This window comes from Schistocerca serialis, chromosome 4 (genome assembly GCF_023864345.2).
Source record: "Schistocerca serialis cubense isolate TAMUIC-IGC-003099 chromosome 4, iqSchSeri2.2, whole genome shotgun sequence".
Lineage (NCBI taxonomy): Eukaryota > Metazoa > Arthropoda > Insecta > Orthoptera > Acrididae > Schistocerca > Schistocerca serialis.
The window spans coordinates 69463175-69481771 of record NC_064641.1 but is presented as its reverse complement, the minus strand read 5'-3'; the positions used below and the strand labels follow the sequence as shown (position 1 = coordinate 69481771).

General features: G+C 42.8%; 1 protein-coding gene across 3 annotated transcripts in view; it reads right to left on the bottom strand.

Annotated features, from left to right (window-relative positions):
• The window catches only part of LOC126473254 (zinc finger protein 501-like), a 54276-nt gene that overhangs the window by 21374 nt on the left and 14305 nt on the right, over positions 1 to 18597 (bottom strand). The window contains exon 2 of one of the 3 annotated variants that reach the window (XM_050100181.1): positions 10959 to 11070. The exons of the other annotated variants lie outside the window; for them this stretch is intronic. The gene's annotated coding sequence lies outside the window, so the exon portion shown is untranslated. The remainder of the gene's footprint in view (positions 1 to 10958; positions 11071 to 18597) is intronic. 3 annotated transcript variants of the gene reach the window in all.

Below are 18597 nucleotides of genomic sequence, written 5' to 3'. Positions count from 1 at the left end.
GATGTGGTCCACCCATCCTGGGACGCTGTCACAGTGTTCGAACACAGCCAGCTGGCTGAAAAGTGTCCAGTTAGCCCTGCTGACCACCAATTTTGGGGGCTTAACTTCAGGTGGTGAGCCATTTAATAGGTGAAGGCAGACTGGGAAGTGGTCACTGGAATGAAGGTCGTCAATGACCTCCCACCAAACAGAGTCAGTGTGGGTGGGAAAACAAAAAGAGAGGTTGATGGCTGAGAATGACCCAGTAGTGGTGGAGAAATGTGTCCGAGTACCCATGTTGAGACATGAGGCCCTCCAAAACCTGACCCCAAGAGCAAGTATTGTCGAGCCCCACAGGACACGATGAGCACTGAAGTCTCCCAGGCGGAGGAATGGTCGTAGGAGTTGTGCAATAAGATCCGTGAGAGCCTCAGAGTCTAGTGCATCTTGCGGAGGGGAATACAGTGAGCAAACAATGATCCTTCAACACACATTAATTTGAACTGAAACTGCTTGCAGGTCAGCAGCCAAGGGGAGAGCAGAGGAGTGGTCCCCATTAGTGACAAACACTACGACACCTCCCTAGGCCCTTTTCCCCCAATAGGTCATCCTTGCAGTATAGCATATAGCCCTGTAGCACAAGGACATCTGTATCTTTAAAGGGCTAGGGGGTGGAAGTGCACTACTGACTACTGCAATGATGTAGCCGACACGTGCACAGCTGCGTTTCACAGTTCTTTACTTTCACTGTTCACAACCACCTCCCCCCAAAATTACACAGTTATATGTCCAGTGCACTACTGTTTAACTTTCGATAAGCCTCATTAACAGGTTGCAGGAAAACATCCACATACTGCTACAATAGTTCACTGTTGAATATCTACGAGCAGTAAGAAACATAACCACATAATTCACAGTTCTTTCTGAATAATCAGGTACGTACGGAACAGACACTGTCATTGTTTTACCACATGGCTTAATTGTGTTACACTTATTTCACAGTTAAGTTGATGGATATTGTTGTTCTAACCAACACAGATTTCTCATCTGAATCTCTGCCATGGACTTACTATCTTGGGACCAAAAATCGGGCCCTTATATATCCTCACAATAATAGACACTGAAACTACACATTTTCGACATTTAATTTACAGAAATTACAACTGAAACTTATGTCATTCGATTAACTGAACACATTGAAAAAATTGGTTCTTTTTAACAGTTTCTTCTAGTACAAGAGTTAGGCCCAATTATTTGTTTAAATGATGAAATAACAGATATCATTATGCAAACAATACTTCAGACAAACTGTTAATTACTTTGGAATTAATGAAGGGCTGGCTTTGCTAACATGTTCTCGAACAGAGCCAAATAGATCCTTTATGAATACTATTAGTTGTTCCTCCAAATATTTATAATTAGTACAGAATTTATATTTGTTTATAAGTCAACAATAGAATTTACGTTATGAAACAATTCTGATTTCACCCTATAATGAAAGGTACTAACTAGGAATAGTCTACATAAATTAGAAAATCAATTACATACATAAAATTAAGCATGAAATTAGAACTGGTGCTATATTCTTTAGAGCTGAGGGCCAACCTCTCTCAGTTATGAAAATGCAGATTATACTCACGTATGTTAATGGTAATTAGTCGAGAAAAAAAATGAATTTTAAGGAAGCAGTCTGCAAAACAAGAGGGGACATAAAAAATATCCTAGCTTGCTTCGGCATAGGTTCCATCTCAGTCCCATGAGCAGCTATGGAAATAAGGGTCTACTCAGACAGAGCCCCATGTGACTGAGTAAGCCTTATACAACTGAGGTGCAAGTTCCCCATAGGTTGCCCACTAATGACTGTTCCACCTCAACAGCCATGCACCCCGTCAGCATGCAGCACATCTTGAGATTTAGGTTTTATTTATAGAGGTTTATCCCGTCCTCGTGATCCGGACGGTCAAGCCAAGATCCCTGATCCCTGAGACACACGATGTTCCACCACTGCGCAGTGGTCACTGAAGCATGCTCAGAGCTTGCGGTGACGGGGCATTGGTGGTGCTTACCAGTCCCCAGCTCAGGAACCCTGGGGTCGCCAAGCCTGTACCCAGCAAATCAATGCTGAGCCCCTGAGGGCAAAAATGCCTATGAAAGTCAGAAGAAATACATAAAAGTGAGTGATAAGACCAGCTCTAATGTACAGTTCAGAACGCTAGGCAATGCACAAATAAGGCGAACGGAAGCTCCAGGTTACAGAGACACTGGCCTGGGAAATGGGCCTCAGAACTAATCATATTTGGGGCTTGTTTAATGTAGCAAATATAGCAGAAAATATTCAAGAGAATTGCCTAAGCTCTTAAGGATATGCCATGCACTGTGAACCTAACCATGAAACACGCTATATTTGACCCCTACACACACACACACACACACACACACACACACACACACACACAACATACAGGGATTAGGACCCTACAGGACAGCATGAAAATGATGGGACTGTGCCCCAAATGTTGCAAATATACATTCAGATCCTTAACAGATAGGATTGATGGAAGACTTTGAAAAGTTTCAAAGAAGGAAAGCTCATTTTGCATTATTGGAAAACAGGGTAGGGAGTGTCACAGATATGATAAGCACGTTTGGTTGGTAATCATTAAAGCAAAGGCTTCCTTCAATGTGGCAATATATTTTTAAGAAATTCCTATCATCAACTTTCTCCTAAAAAAACCCAAAATATTATGTTGATTCGAACTTACATTGTGTGAAATGACCAACATGGAAGGAGAAGGGGGGAGGGGGGGATTGAGGCTGCTGTGAGGAAGTAAGACATGCAGGGTAAGGAAAAGGATAGGGAATTGTTCAGAAGTAGGAGAGGGGACATGAATAGCTGTCAGTAGTGGCTAAGGGTGCAGTAATTGTGCCAATGCTGACAACACTATCTCTCTCTCTCTCTCTCTCTCTCTCTCTCTCTCTCTCTCTCTCTCTCACACACACACACACACACACACACACACACACACACAGGGAAAGGTGGGCATATTGCCAGAGATGGATGCAATGGAAGGAGTAGGCAATGAATAGGGTAGGTGAACAATGTGATGGGAGGAGAGAGAGAAAAAATAATGGAAGAGAAAAAAGGGTGAATGCAATGGGGTAGGAAGAATGGGCTAAGACAGAGGTGGTAGCAGACATTTAATGCATAAAGACTGGATTGGATTGATGGACTTAAAAGGGAGCAAACTACTTCAAGCCAGGAGGAGATCTCAGTGAAAAAGAACACAGAAGTCAAATCTCGATGAACCCGATTGTTACTGAAAATCAATAAAACCAAGACATAGAAGCAAGTAGAAGTACGAGAGCTGTAAGAGGGTGAAGGTGGGAGAGTTGAAGGCAGCTGGAGCCACCTGAAACATGTTATGCAATGGGGGAGACACCCTCTGGATCCAAGCAGTGTTTCTTCAACGTCCATTACCACAAGAAACTGGCAACATAGATAAGTTGATAAAATCTCAGGAAACAGAACAATAGCAACAAGACAGTAAATCAGAGACAGATGTGAAAGAGTAAGAAGAGTTAAAAAGGCGGCAAGGGCAGGAACCAGGCTGGAATAGCGAGCAAGGACAGCCATAGGCCCACTGGGTCAAGCAGGCAATAAGACACCTCTCCAATCCCTCAAGTGGCCAATGAGGCCTGTGTGCCCTACCTTACAGACAGGAGTAGTGACCACAATCACAAATAAAATGTAAAACCAGATCAGCTACTTTGCATCGTCCACTAGCACCAGAGGCAGCTTGATAGCACGTTTAAGTAAGGTTCCAACATAATGTGGCCTAAATGCGGCAGTCCAGTAGGATGTGGGCCACTGCAGACAGGCACCATACTGACAGAAGGGTGGACGTTCATATTGTAGGATGTGGTCATGGGTCAGCCAAGTGCGGCCAATGTGAAGCTCACAGAACAGTACATTTCCTGCGGGTAGCAGCATAAAGGAAGAGAGCCACATGGTCGTGGTTCCATTTATTACTTGCAGCTTGTTTGGAGAAGACAGGGCACACCAATCTATGTTCCAAGCCTCCAGCAACCGATGGTGTGTAGTAGACTGAAGGTCTGGTTCCAGTACCCCCACCTCCAAAGTTGGCATCCTGCTAATCAACTTGGCTAACTGTTCAGCATGTTCCTTCCCTGGAATCCTAGCATAACCTGGTGCCCAGACAAGTATGACCAACTGTCCAACTTGGCTAAATGTTCAGCATGTTCCTTCCCTGGAATCCTAGCATAACCTGATGCCCAGACAAGTATGACCAACTGTCCAGCTTGATGGAAGCCAGAAAGGAGATGTTGGATAGTCATGACCAGTGAGCGATGAGCGTAGCACTGGTCATGAGTCAGGAGTCACTGCTGATCAAGAAAGTCTTGCTGAACTGAGAACGAATGTGACTGAGGACTCAAGCAGTGATCACCAGTTGTGCAGTAAATACACTGCATCTGTCTGGCAAGGAGTGTGGCTCACAGTACCTTGCACATGCACAGCAAAAGCAATTCATCCATCAGTGTATACCACTTCTCAACCGAGAAACACATCAAGCATGGCCAGGGACACACAGTGGTAAACCAAGAGGTGATAGGTCGAGACAGATCCAAGAATGAGGTACACACCATGGGGGCATATGTAACTGCTCACTGACAAGAGGCGACTTAGGGGTGGGAGGAGAGCTCGAGATCAGAGCAGAGACATCGTATGAAAACTGTGATCAAGACTCCAGTCTCACATCTCAGCTACGGGAAGTGGATTTCCCAACCTGGAAAAGGGTTCAGTAGTTTGGATGCTCGTGGGTGGATGGGGGTGGGGTGGGGGGTAGGGGGAGGGGCAGTGAATGTGTATCACATGGCTGAGCAGCAGTTGTTGGTGTCTGATCTGCAGTTGAGGAACCCATCCTCCATGAGTAGCAGGGCTGGTCCAAAAGGCACCTGTTGCAAGTTGGACCCTCTAATGGTGTACAGGTTCCAGCATCCACAATGCTGCATGTGATATCAAGCCATATGTCAGACTTCCATAAGTGAGGTGGGACAGAATCAGAGCTTTGTAAAGCCTCATATGTGTACAGTGGGCTGCACCCCAGCTGGTGTTACCGAGCCTTCAACACATTTGTTTAAGTTGGCAAAGATGGGAAAGCCACATCAACTGGGCTTTGAAGACCATTCCCTGAAAGCAATACGGCTTTAGCAAACTGAGCAATTAGTTATTGAGGCACCATTCAGGTCGTGGAGTGCCAGTGAGATAAGTGCTTGATGCATTTCTTGGTGACTGGAAACCAGAAGCCAAGGGTGAAAGCCCAGGGCTGCACCTTTCGTATGGCACCCAGCAATCAGTATTCACCAACACTCACAGTACAGGGGCAATAGTAATGCAAAAATCATCAGCCTACACGGAGGGGACACTGTAGACCCCAAAACTGCAGCTAGACCATTGATAGCCATTAGAAAAAGGAGGACCTCAATGCAGAGCCCAGCAGGAAGTACCAACTTTAACCCAGAAAGTAAGTTTTGACAAGAAGTTCCAGACCAGAATTAATAGCATGCCCAGAGATCCCACTCATGTGGGATAATGAGGATGTGATGATCCAATGTGGTGTCATAAACCTTTTGCAAGTTGAAGAAGACAGTGATAAGATTTTGGCACTGGGCAAGAGCTGACCAGATGGTAGGTTCTAGGCAGATCAAATTGTGAGTTGTAGAGGCACCTTGGTGAAAACGCCCTGGGACAAAGCCAAAAAACCATGAGATTCAAGATACCAACACAGCCACCAGTTCACCATATATTTGCACAACTTGCAAAGAAAATTAGTGAGACTAGCTGAGAAATAGCCGTCCATCTGGAGAGGGTGTTCACCCAGTCTTGGTACCAGGATGATCACGTTTTCTCACCACTGAAATGGGAACTCACCCTCACTCTACATATGGTTGAAAACGGCAAGGATGGGACATTGGCTATCCACCGATAGGTGTGGGCGTCTGGCTGTGATGTAGTTTGACCCTGTAGACATGTCAGCTTGTAGGGCTAGAGTACTGAGGGATTCCCACTCACTAAACAGAGCATTCTATGGCTCTAGATTACATGTAGTGAAATTTGCTCCACGTTCTGTCTGAGGACATGAATTCTCACACACAGAGGCTCCTGAATAATGCGGCGACATCATCTGGGTCACCGTAGACTACACCATTCAGGGAGAAATCAGGCATACTTAGCTGGCATACAGATGCAGATCAGCAGATAGCTGGGACAGGAGTGACTCAAGAGCCCCCTTCACGGTGAAAGATGCCACAGGAGGGTATTGCTTCTCTGGCTGGGGGAAGGTGATAGACATCCCAGGTGTGTGTGGTGTTGACACTCCCAAAGTGGGTGTGGCAGAAATAGTAGGAACCCTAACCATGAGGGAAGCAGGTGTAGTTGAGCAGCCCCAAGGGCCCGATGCAGAAGGAAGGCACAAAGGACAACGATACAGTCACTAGAGAGGATTACATCATTGTAGAGATAGCAAAGGTCAACTTCATACGTACAGGATGCAAACGATCGTATTTGCTTTTGTCCTCCTGATACCTAAGTCATTCAAAGAGTCTTTTATTCTATTTTCTCCTTGAAAGATGGTGCAGTCCGGTGACGAGGGGAAATGCTGCTCCCTGCAGTTGGGATAGACAGGGGAAGGGGCACAAGGAGTATTCATGTGCAACTGTCATCCACAATCTGTACAGATGGGGCTGGCATTACAATGCCAAGACATGTGCCCAAAATCCACACATTTGAAACTGCATGGGAGGAGGAAAAAACGGTTTCACATCACTTTGATACTCCATCACCTTGACCTTGCCATAAATGGCAACAAGTCACCTTCTAAGGCCATGGTGAAAAGTCTATTATTAACCATATTGTCTGTCATACTCCCTGTACACAAAGGACAAAATACTGTCACTCCAAATTGGCACATAACTTGACATCGGTCTGTAAAAGGAGGTCAGGATGGAAGATGATACTTTGTATTATATTGAGGCCGTTATTGGGGGGGGGGGGGGGGGGGGAGGGGTGTTAACAGTTGCAGGAATTTAATCCAGCTTGTCACAAGTGAGCAGTACCAGTGGAGTGTGCAGGAGATGCTGCTTTATTCAGAACTGAACAACTTTTCATTTTTGAATTCACTGGTACTTCCCCAAAATGCTCAACAAAAAGTAATGGCTTTGTGGCCTAAAACGAGTCCCCATCAGTCTTAGAGCAAACTAAGTATTCTGGGGAGTATGTCTCCCCTTGTCTTTTAGCCCTACAATTCCTCCTACGGTGTAGTCGGAGGAGGAAGCACTGTGGGGTCATATCTTTCTGCACTGTAGTAATCCTTTCCTTCTGAAGAGACAGATAAGACCATGTGGTGACTATTGGAAGGAAGGCTTATCTGCTTAATTTGTGAGCCATCAGATTTGGTGCCACTGAACAGGGGCTCTTCTCATGGGCACCACCCAGCCATAGCAGTGCAGCCTGGCTGGTTAACCATTGCCCAGAGTACCTGTGTCCCAGTTATGATGGGCACATAATCATTGGCATGCACAGGGTGTTTCTGCTCAGGTAGCAATAGTGTGATGCATGACCAGTGTGCTACCACTGTGCAGGTTCTTGACAACCACCCCCAAAATAGGATGACTACTGTGTTGGGTTTCGGATGTAGAACTTTTGAAGGAGGAGTACAAAGATGGTAAGACATAAAAGGTGGAGCGTGCACTGCATCCAGCAGTAAAGACTGTTTGAGGACGGGGTTAGACACTGCGTCCTTGGCGACCTGGGCACTAGTGATCAGAGAGCCGTCTACCACTTGGCAAGAGAAGACATCCAAATAAAAACACACGAGTTCCTCTCGACCAAACTTGGGGTCTGGACAGACAGGCAGCCTGGATAAGGTGTCCGTGTTGGCATGGCATCCAGTGGGGTGAAAATTCATGTCACAGTCGTATCTGGAGACGAACAAGGCTAGCTGCTGCAACCTGTGGGCTGTCTTATAGAGGATCTGGCCAGACAGACTGCATTATGAAACTAACAGGTTGTGGTCTGTAATCAGTTGGAATTTGGAGCCACACAAGAACGTGAAATTTGGTGACCACATACACAATGGCAAAAGCCTCTTCCTTGACATGAGAGTAGTGGACCCGTGCTAGACAGAGTTTTGGATGCAAACTCCAGTTGCTGCTCCAAGCCGTCTGCATTCTGACTGGTGAAGACTGCCCCCAAACTGTACCACAAGGCGTCTGTAGCCAAAACCAATGGTTTGTTAGGAGCAAAAGTTTAGGTACCAAGGTGGGCAATCCTTTGGTATGGAAAAGGCTTGGTCGCTTGCTGGAGACCAGACAAAGAAAGCAACCTTGTGGAGAAGAAGGTAGTGAGGGTATGTATTGGTGGACGCTCCAGGAATGAACCAGTGATAATATATCAGTTTTACCCAAGAAAGCCTACAGTTCATGCAACAATAAGGGACACAGCAAATCCATAATGGCCTAGACCAGACTTGTAAAGGCTTGGACACCCTTTTGCGATATGGCGTGCCCCAGATACTCAAGGGTGCAATGGAAAAATTTAAGACTGCTGTAGATTGCAATACAGACCCACGGCCCAAAATTTTTGGAAAAGAGCCCAGAGATTATGCAGGTGGTCATTCATGGTATGTACAATAATCACAATGTCATCCAGGTAGCTGAAACAGAAAAGTGGATGTGACATGTTCCATATAGCATTGAAAAATTGCAGGGGCACTTGCGATGCCAAACATTAACCGTTGGTACTGTTACAAGCCGAAAGGCATATTAAGAACCATGATACAGTTGAACCCTCATCCCAAGACAACTGGTGATATGCTTTGAAAAGATCATGTTTTGAGAAGAACTCACTCCTGCTAAGCATATGAACAGCTCTCCCAGGCATGACAATGGGTAGGGCTTCATCATGATAAGGGGTGTGGTCTATTTACTAGAGGAAATATGAACCACAACCCTGAGAGACGCGTGCTGGTCCATCTCCGCCTTGACTTGGAAGTGGAGGGTTATCAGAATATGCCGAGCCCGAAAAAATCTAGAACAAGCTGATTGCTTTAAGGTCTAATGCAAACACTAGGCCTTCTTCAAAAATATCCTGAAATTCAGAGCACAGAGATTCCAATGACTGATAATGGATGTCAGCAGATACCAATTCTACGGAGTCGGTGACCAAAAAGCCAAAGGTCTAAAAGGCATCAAACCCATAAAGGTTTGCTGAACTAACATAATGAACAACAATAATTGTAATAGCCCGAGTTACTGATCTATAGATAAGGTCAACAGTGAATTGACGAAGCAAGTGGATTTGCTGTTTACCATAGCCCCGTAGGCTCCTGTTTATAGGTGACAGTGGAGAAGAGCCAACGTCTGAATATGTTTGGGCATTAAGCAGGGAAACTGCCATGCTGATATCCATCTGCAAACACATCTGCCGTGAGTGAACCAAACCCTCAATAAAAATGTTGTTAAGGCTTCTGATCACGAACCAGCCGCGAGAATGACACTTCCTGCATATCCATATCCATATTCTCTGAAACTGTTTTCCGGCCATTGGTTGGCAGACTGCTACAATGTGCCTTCTCTCCGACACTTACGACAGATATCCCAATCCTGAGGACACATGTTGTGAGTAACAAGATGCACACGAGGCAACAGGGAGCAGCTGCTGGGACACTGTTTACACACTGTGCAGAAGTCACTGGAATCATCAGCTTGAACTGCCACTATGTCATCATCCCCGGTTGCAGTGGATGCAGCCGGGCCACCTTGCATGACCATGACACCGCACTATGCTTCCAGCTGCTGACCAGCGGTGTGAGAGACCTCATGTGACTCAGCAATGGACAATACCTAATCGATGGATGGATTTTCTAATTGGATAGCCCACTGCCGGACTTCCTTATCCAGGGCAGAGCAGATTATAACTTCATGAATCACAACATTCACATACAACTCTTTTGAATTGGATGTGACAAAATGGCATTGGCTACTAAGGCTTTTGAGTCGCAGCCCCGGCATGGTAAGGCTGATGGGGCTGTTTCTTCCATACATAGAATTCAACCCTAGTGGCCACAGCACGTGTGTGGTGGGGATAATAGGAACTCCGCAACATCTGAATAACAAATCTAACACTTTATTACTTCAAGGATACAGGAACATGGAGTGGCTACACTACTAGCGCGAGATACACAGGTTGAATGTCAACATATGACAGAGAGCAAGGCTGAACTGGCCCAAGTCTATAAGTCGTCACCCAGTCAGTACAGTGCACTACAGAGAGGCTACGTGCACACCCGAGAGTGGAGGCCTCTCTGCCGATGCTAGCGTCTTGTGACTTGTGGCGCACTATACAGCTGTATGCCCAGATTGCAGGTGTGGAATCTTACAAGGGTCACTACAGGAGATTGCTTAATAAAAGTTACCAATCCTTGCATGGGTTCCTTAAACAGACTGAGCAGAGTTTCTCAAACCTCTTGTTTGGCCCTGTTTACAATTCCCAAGCTGACATAAAGATTTTCACAGCATCATTGTTGCAGTGATTAAAATTTCTCATCAACTCTATTTACTGATTCTGATAAACTATATTGCTGATCCAAGAGCACCATTCACCTCAAATGAAATGACAAACACTCCCAACCCACCAGCTGTGGTCACACATGCATGCAACATGCTACACTGGTTCCAATGTTGAAACCATAAATTCTGAGATATGATCAGTTGGTTCTGATATTTTGGGAACTAACGACATGAAGTTTCCTGACAACCTTTTTCACTTGAATTGTTTTCAGATCAACTGCAATAAACTGCTCATTTTCTCTTGTACCAAAGAAAACACTGAGAAGATCCGGCAGATTCAATTTGGGGCTTCTCAATAAAAATTATTTCAATTTTATTCAAATTTTACTCACAGAATTTATGTAAATCAAAATGTGTGAGAATTTAGTTTTTTCTTTGTGTGCTACAGGCTATCTTGTGCTCCAGTGTCTCCAATCGCAGCACATGCAAATTTTTCATGACTTCCTGGAAGAAAAAAAAAAAAAAAAAAAAGTTCCACTCAGCATTTACACCAAAATCTTTGAGTTGGTAGTACAGAAATTTTTCTAATAGCTACATACTCACTGCTGAAGTATGTTATTTTCTGCAGATTTGTCCCATTTTGTTTCTGTAAATTCACTTTTTATCGAAAGGCAACTGTAACTGTATCATGTCTTGGACCGTCACTAATTATTCAAAACCTGTTACATTGTATTTGTTCATTTTTAACAAAATACATAAAAATTGAATGCACAGCAGCTGGACTATTTTTCCCAGTGAAAACCATGGAGAGCATTCCGGACAACAAAGGAGCAATTCTCTGCAAAATCTAGCACTTCATCTACTTCACCAGACAAGATTTTATTTCACAGTTTTCAGGTATTGCATTTTATTTTTTTTAAACAAAGTGGTGAATGGTGAGGTCAGAGATTTTTTATGCTATCTCAGTGAAAAAATTATCTACTGACAGTTGCTTTGTTTCAAGTGATGCATAATCTGTCTGGAGCCATTGGTTTTACTCCACAGTTTCTTCGAGATCAGTGTTGGGTTGGGTTGGGTTGGGTTGGGTTGGGCTGGGCTGGGTTGGATTGGATTGGATTGGATTGTTTGGGGGAGGAGACCAAACAGCGAGGTCATTGGTATCATAGGATTGGGGAAGGACGAGGAAGGAAATCGGCCATGCCCTTTCAAAGGAACCATCCCAGCATTTGCCTGGAGTGATTTAGGGAAATCACGGAAAACCTAAATCAGGATGGCCGGATGTGGGATTGAACCATCGTCCTCCCGAATCTGAGTCCAGTATGCTAACCACTGTGCCACCTCGCTCAGTTGATCAATGTCCTTGTACAGATTAGTGAGGTGTGATTCAGCTGCTTTCTTCCAGGGCAACTCACACTGACACAGCATGCAAGTCTTTGATTCCATACCGAAAACTGCTAAATACATCAAAAATTTATAGTCCTGGTCAACGATGGAGCTAGCAAGCATCAATTTGACTTTCTAGTGAATTGTACGCGCGCGCGCTAGCCCCCCCCCCCCCCCCCCCCCCCACACACACACACACACACACACACACACACACACACACACACACACACACACACACACACACACGAAATTTGTTTCAAATTGCATAGTAATAGTTGTTTTTATTGCTGAACTTTTATTCCATCAGTTCTGACAGAAAAATAATCCTTTACGCCAGAGTTGAGCCTACTGAACTACTTGTTGTTGTTGTTGTTGTTGTTGTTGTTGTTGTCTTCAGTCCAAAGACTGTTTTGATGCAGTAGTACCCATGTGGATGACCTCACACTTTTCTTTGTTTAGTGCCAATTGCCACTTTTCTCACCATACAGAAATTCTCTCTAGATCATTTTGTAATTGGAATTGATCGTCTGATGATTTTACTAGATGGTAAATTACAGCGTCATCCGCAAACAATCTAAGATGGCTGCTCAGATTACCACCTAGATCATTTATGTAAATCAGGAACAGCAGAGGGCCTATGACACTGCCTTGTGAAATGCCAGATATCACTTCTCTTCTACTCGATGATTTACCGTCTATCACTACGAACTGTGACCTCTCTGAGAGGAAATCACGAATCCAGTCACACAACTCAGACAATACTCCACATGCACACAATTTGATTAATAGTCGCTTGCGAGGAATGGTATCAAAAGCCTTCTGGAAATCTAGGATCTAAGATCCCTTGTTGACAGCACTCATTGCTTCATGGGAATAAAGAGCTAATTGTGTTGCACAAAAACAATATTTTCTGAATCCGTGTTGGTTATGTATCACCAAGTCATTTTCTTCAAGAGGATTCATAATGTTCGAGTACAGTATATGCTCCAAACTCCTACTGCAAATAGAGGTCAGTGATATGGGTCTGTAATTCAATGGGTTACTCCTATTTCCCTTTCTTGAATATTGGTGTGACCAGTGCTACTTTCCAGTCTTTAGGAACAGACCTTTCGTCAAGTGAGCGGTTGTATATGATTGCTAAGATAGGTGCTATTGTGTGTGCATACTCTGAAAGGAACCTGATTGGTATACCATCTGGACCAGAAGACTTGCCTTTCTTACATGATTTGAGTTGTTTCGCAACACCTAACTACTTTTATGTTACTCATGCTAACAGCTGTTCTGGTTTCAAATTCTGGAATATTTACTTCGTCTTCCTTCTTGAAGGAATGATGGAAAACTGTATTTAGTAACTCCGCTTTAGTGGCACCATCACTGGTAACATTTCGATCGCTATCGCGCAGTGACAGTATTGATTGTTTTTTTGCCACTGGTGTACTTTACATACAACCAGAATTTCTTTAAGTTATCTACCATACTATGGGGACAGAAAGTAATACAGTAGAAGAAGAATGGGTAGCTTTGAGGGATGAAATAGTGAAGGCAGCAGAGGATGAAATCGGTAAAAAGACGAGGGCTAGTAGAAACCCTTGGGTAACAGAAGAAATATTGAATTTAATTGATGAAAGGAGAAAATATAAAAATGCAGTAAATGAAGCAGGCAAAAAGGAATACAAACGTCTCAAAAATGATATCAACAGGAAGTGCAAAATGGCTAAGCAGGGATGGCTAGAGGACAAATGTAAGGATGTAGCGGCTTATCTCACTAGGGGTAAGATTGATACCGCCTACAGGAAAATTAAAGAGACCTTTGGAGAAAGGAGAACCACTTGCATGAATATCAAGAGCTCAGATGGAAACCCAGTTATAAGCAAAGAAGGGAAAGCAGAAAGGTGGAAGGAGTATATAGAGGGCCTATACAAGGGCGATGTACTTGAGGACAATATTATGGAAATGGAAGAGGATGTAGATGAAATGGGAGATATGATATTGCATGAAGAGTTTGACAGAGCACTGAAAGACCTAAGTTGAAACAAGGACCCCGGAGTACACAACATTCCATTAGAACTACTGACAACCTTGGGAGAGCCAGTCCTGACAAAACTCTACCATCTGGTGAGCAAGATGTATGAGATAGGCGAAATATCCTCAGACTTCAAGAAGAATATAATAATCCCAATCCCAAAGAAAGCAGGTGTTGACAGATGTGAAAATTACTGAACTATCAGTTTAATAAGTCACAGCTGCAAAATACTAACGTGAATTCTTTACAGACGAATGGAAAAACTGATAGAAGCCGACCTCGGGGAAGATCAGTTTGGATTCCGTAGAAATGTTGGAACACGTGAGGCAATACTGACCCTACGACTTATCTTAGAAGAAAGATTAAGGAAAGGCAAACCTACGTTTCTAGCATTTGTAGAATTAGAGAAAGCTGCCCCAATCTAATTATTAGATTTGATTAGTACATTTTCTTTTATGTCAGCCTACCTACATAAATAGTTAAGTTGTGCAAATACAATGTATTTACAAAGGATATTGACATAACCCACTTATTATATTTCAAAAAAAATGTCTTCTATTGATTTCTGTTTACAACTTTCCCTATACTGATTGTGTGATATTTGTTATGGCTGTCTACTTTCATACTGATACTGCCATTAACACATTCGATTCTCACAAGAAGGTTTTCCATTCTTCTAATTTTTGAGATTGTCTCTAGTTTAACGTAGGCCTCGAGCATACAGCTAAAATGGCATACAGTTATCCACATGATGATTTTAAGTTTAGTAGGATTTGGTCCATGAAAGATCAAAAATTGTCTCTATTCAAGTGTGGGAACAGGCATGATGCTGAAAATTACCAACCCATTTCACTCCTCTCGACATTCTCTAAAGTAACTGACAGGTTAACGAAACCAGGACTCGCGAAGTACTTAGATGAACACAGCCCACTGAATAATAACCAGCATGGCTCTTTAACTAGTAGAAGTATAGAAACAGTAAGAAATTATTACACAACTAAAATAGTTAGTAATTTTGATAACAACATTACTGTTGTCTGAGTTACTTTAGAGCTCTCAAAAGCTTTTGATACGGTTAGTTATGAAATCTTTTTGGATCAAATTGGATGTAATGTGGATAAGAGGAACAGAAAATGAATGGTTCAATCATATTTGCAAACTAGATTACAGGTTGCGGAAATCATCAGTTCATGCTAATCATAAAATCAGATTAGTCTGTGACATTAAGAAATCTCTGTTCACTACAAATGACCAAGGACTTAAGTCCTTTCATTCATGATTTTGTGCCAACAGGCTGGCCCTAAATGTGAAGAAAACATGCTATAGTAAAATTTGGGAAGGCTAGTCAAAACCAAGATCTCCATCTGGTACTGGGTGGAAATGAGCCAAAGGACATGGTGCACAAAACTTAAGTATGTGTGTTGACCAAGACAAACTGAAAAGACCATGTACCTAACCTCCCAGAAACTCAGTTCTGCATGTTTTGCTTTGAGAATTATTTCTAAAGTCTGCTTAATATGTGTTGCTAGAATGGCTTATTTTGGTTACTTCTAGTCCTTGTAGCTTATGGAATAGTTTTCTGGGGTAAATTAATAGCTGATTAAATGAAATTTTTACTCTACAGTGAAGGGCTATTTGAATCTTGTCACATAGCTCAGTTTGGACTTTTTTTCCCCTCCTTGTACATATACAAATGTGGCTTGATGACGAGCTAGTGTTGGTAATCTGCTAACCAACCCCATCTATCACAGTTATAATACTCGCAACTGTTGGTCCCTCCATACTGAACAACCTGCACTCAAAGAGACATGAGTCATGTTGGTGCCGTTCTTTAAAATAATGCACTGCCAACACATACAAAGACGCTGGAGATGGAAACAGCTTTTAGATCATAGTTAAAATCACTTTTTGTTCAGAAGAGTTTCTACAATGTAAATGAATACGTTACCCTGTAGGATTCTATGTTGAGTTCCTGTGATTCTGTTAACTGCTGGTGGAGCTATAGCACTGTGTTGGTCTTTGCAAAGAATGATTCTGCTGTTGGTCTTCTGTATCCTCTGTTTTAGATGCAGCGCGACACACCTTTGCTGAGAAAATTTCTGGTGCTAACCTAATTGTGATGGTTATATTATATTCTTAGCAGGTATCATATCCTTGTGCTTTATACCTTTTAGCGGTGCTACACAATATGCTATTGTGTTTTAAATCAAAGTTTCACATTTTACAGACATTACTGATTGACTTATTGTGTATTTTGTACCTTTATGCAGTGTCATGTGATTTGTTCATATGTTTTCACTTTTTCAGAAGCAGTTTTATTTTCAAAATTTCTTTTTCATTTATTTACTTACTTATTGACTGCACATGTTGCACTCACAATCTAGATTTTTTATTCTCCATTCAAGCATGACTGAGGGAGTTTGCTACTCCAGTCTTAATGTAGTGGACTCACATTCAGAAGGACTGGAGTTTATCCTCAGTTCAGCCATTCTGACTTGGGTTTTCCATAGCGTCCCCTTGTAGCAGAGGTGAATGCTACGATGGTTCCTTTGATGAGGTCATAGTAGATTTCCTGCCATATCCTCATCTTATCCTACCTTATTTTGTAAAAATTTATATGTAAATATTTCTGTATGATGCTGACATATCCAATACTATTGTACCAAATGGTCCACGGACAAATAAATAAAATAATGAATAAATTTGTGTGTAGGTTTATTAGTAGCAAGATTAGACTGCTATTATAACTGTCCGCTTATCTAACTGATATTTAACTGTCACTTATATACTAAGAACATATACTTCGTTCCCCCCCATGAACCATGGACCTTGCCGTTGGTGGGGAGGCTTGCGTGCCTCAGCGATACAGATAGGTGCAACCACAACGGAGGGGTATCTGTTGAGAGGCCAGACAAATGTGTGGTTCCTGAAGAGGGGCAGCAGCCTTTTCAGTAGTTGCAAGGGCAACAGTCTGGATGATTGACTGATCTGGCCTTGTAACAATAACCAAAACGGCCTTGCTGTGCTGGTACTGCGAACGGCTGAAAGCAAGGGGAAACTACAGCCGTAATTTTTCCCGAGGGCATGCAGCTTTACTGTATGATTACATGATGATGGCGTCCTCTTGGGTAAAATATTCTGGAGGTAAAATAGTCCCCCATTCGGATCTCCGGGCGGGGACTACTCAAGAGGATGTCGTTATCAGGAGAAAGAAAACTGGTGTTCTACGGATCGGAGCGTGGAATGTCAGATCCCTTAATCGGGCAGGTAGGTTAGAAAATTTAAAAAGGGAAATGGATAGGTTGAAGTTAGATATAGTGGGAATTAGTGAAGTTCGGTGGCAGGAGGAACAAGACTTCTGGTCAGGTGACTACAGGGTTATAAACACAAAATCAAATAGGGGGAATGCAGGAGTAGGTTTAATAATGAATAGGAAAATAGGAATGCGGGTAAGCTACTACAAACAGCATAGTGAACGCATTATTGTGGCCAAGATAGATACGAAGCCCACACCTACTACAGTAGTACAAGTTTATATGCCAACTAGCTCTGCAGATGACGAAGAAATTGAAGAAATGTATGATGAAATAAAAGAAATTATTCAGATTGTGAAGGGAGACGAAAATTTAATAGTCATGGGTGACTGGAATTCGAGTGTAGGAAAAGGGAGAGAAGGAAACATAGTAGGTGAATATGGATTGGGGGACAGAAATGAAAGAGGAAGCCGCCTGGTAGAATTTTGCACAGAGCACAACATAATCATAACTAACACTTGGTTTAAGAATCATGAAAGAAGGTTGTATACATGGAAGAACCCTGGAGATACTTAAAGGTATCAGATAGATTATATAATAGTAAGACAGAGATTTAGGAACCAGGTTTTAAATTGTAAGACATTTCCAGGGGCAGATGTGGACTCTGACCACAATCTATTGGTTATGACCTGTAGATTAAAACTGAAGAAACTGCAAAAAGGTGGGAATTTAAGGAGATGGGACCTGGATAAACTAAAAGAACCAGAGGTTGTACAGAGATTCAGGGAGAGCATAAGGGAGCAATTGACAGGAATGGGGGAAATAAATACAGTAGAAGAAGAATGGGTAGCTTTGAGGGATGAAGTAGTGAAGGCAGCAGAGGATCAAGTAGGTAAAAAGACGAGGGCTAGTAGAAATCCTTGGGTAACAGAAAATATATTGAATTTAATTGATGAAAGGAGAAAATATAAAAATGCAGTAAGTGAAACAGGCAAAAAGGAATACAAACGTCTCAAAAATGAGATCGACAGGAAGTGCAAAATGGCTAAGCAGGGATGGCTAGAGGACAAATGTAAGGATGTAGAGGCCTATCTCACTAGGGGTAAGATAGATACCGCCTACAGGAAAATTAAAGAGACCTTTGGAGATAAGAGAAGTCTTGTATGAATATCAAGAGCTCAGATGGAAACCCAGTGCTAAGCAAAGAAGGGAAAGCAGAAAGGTGGAAGGAGTATATAGAGGGTCTATACAAGGGCGATGTACTTGAGGACAATATTATGGAAATGGAAGAGGATGTAGATGAAGATGAAATGGGAGATACGATACTGCATGAAGAGTTTGACAGAGCACTGAAAGACCTGAGTCGAA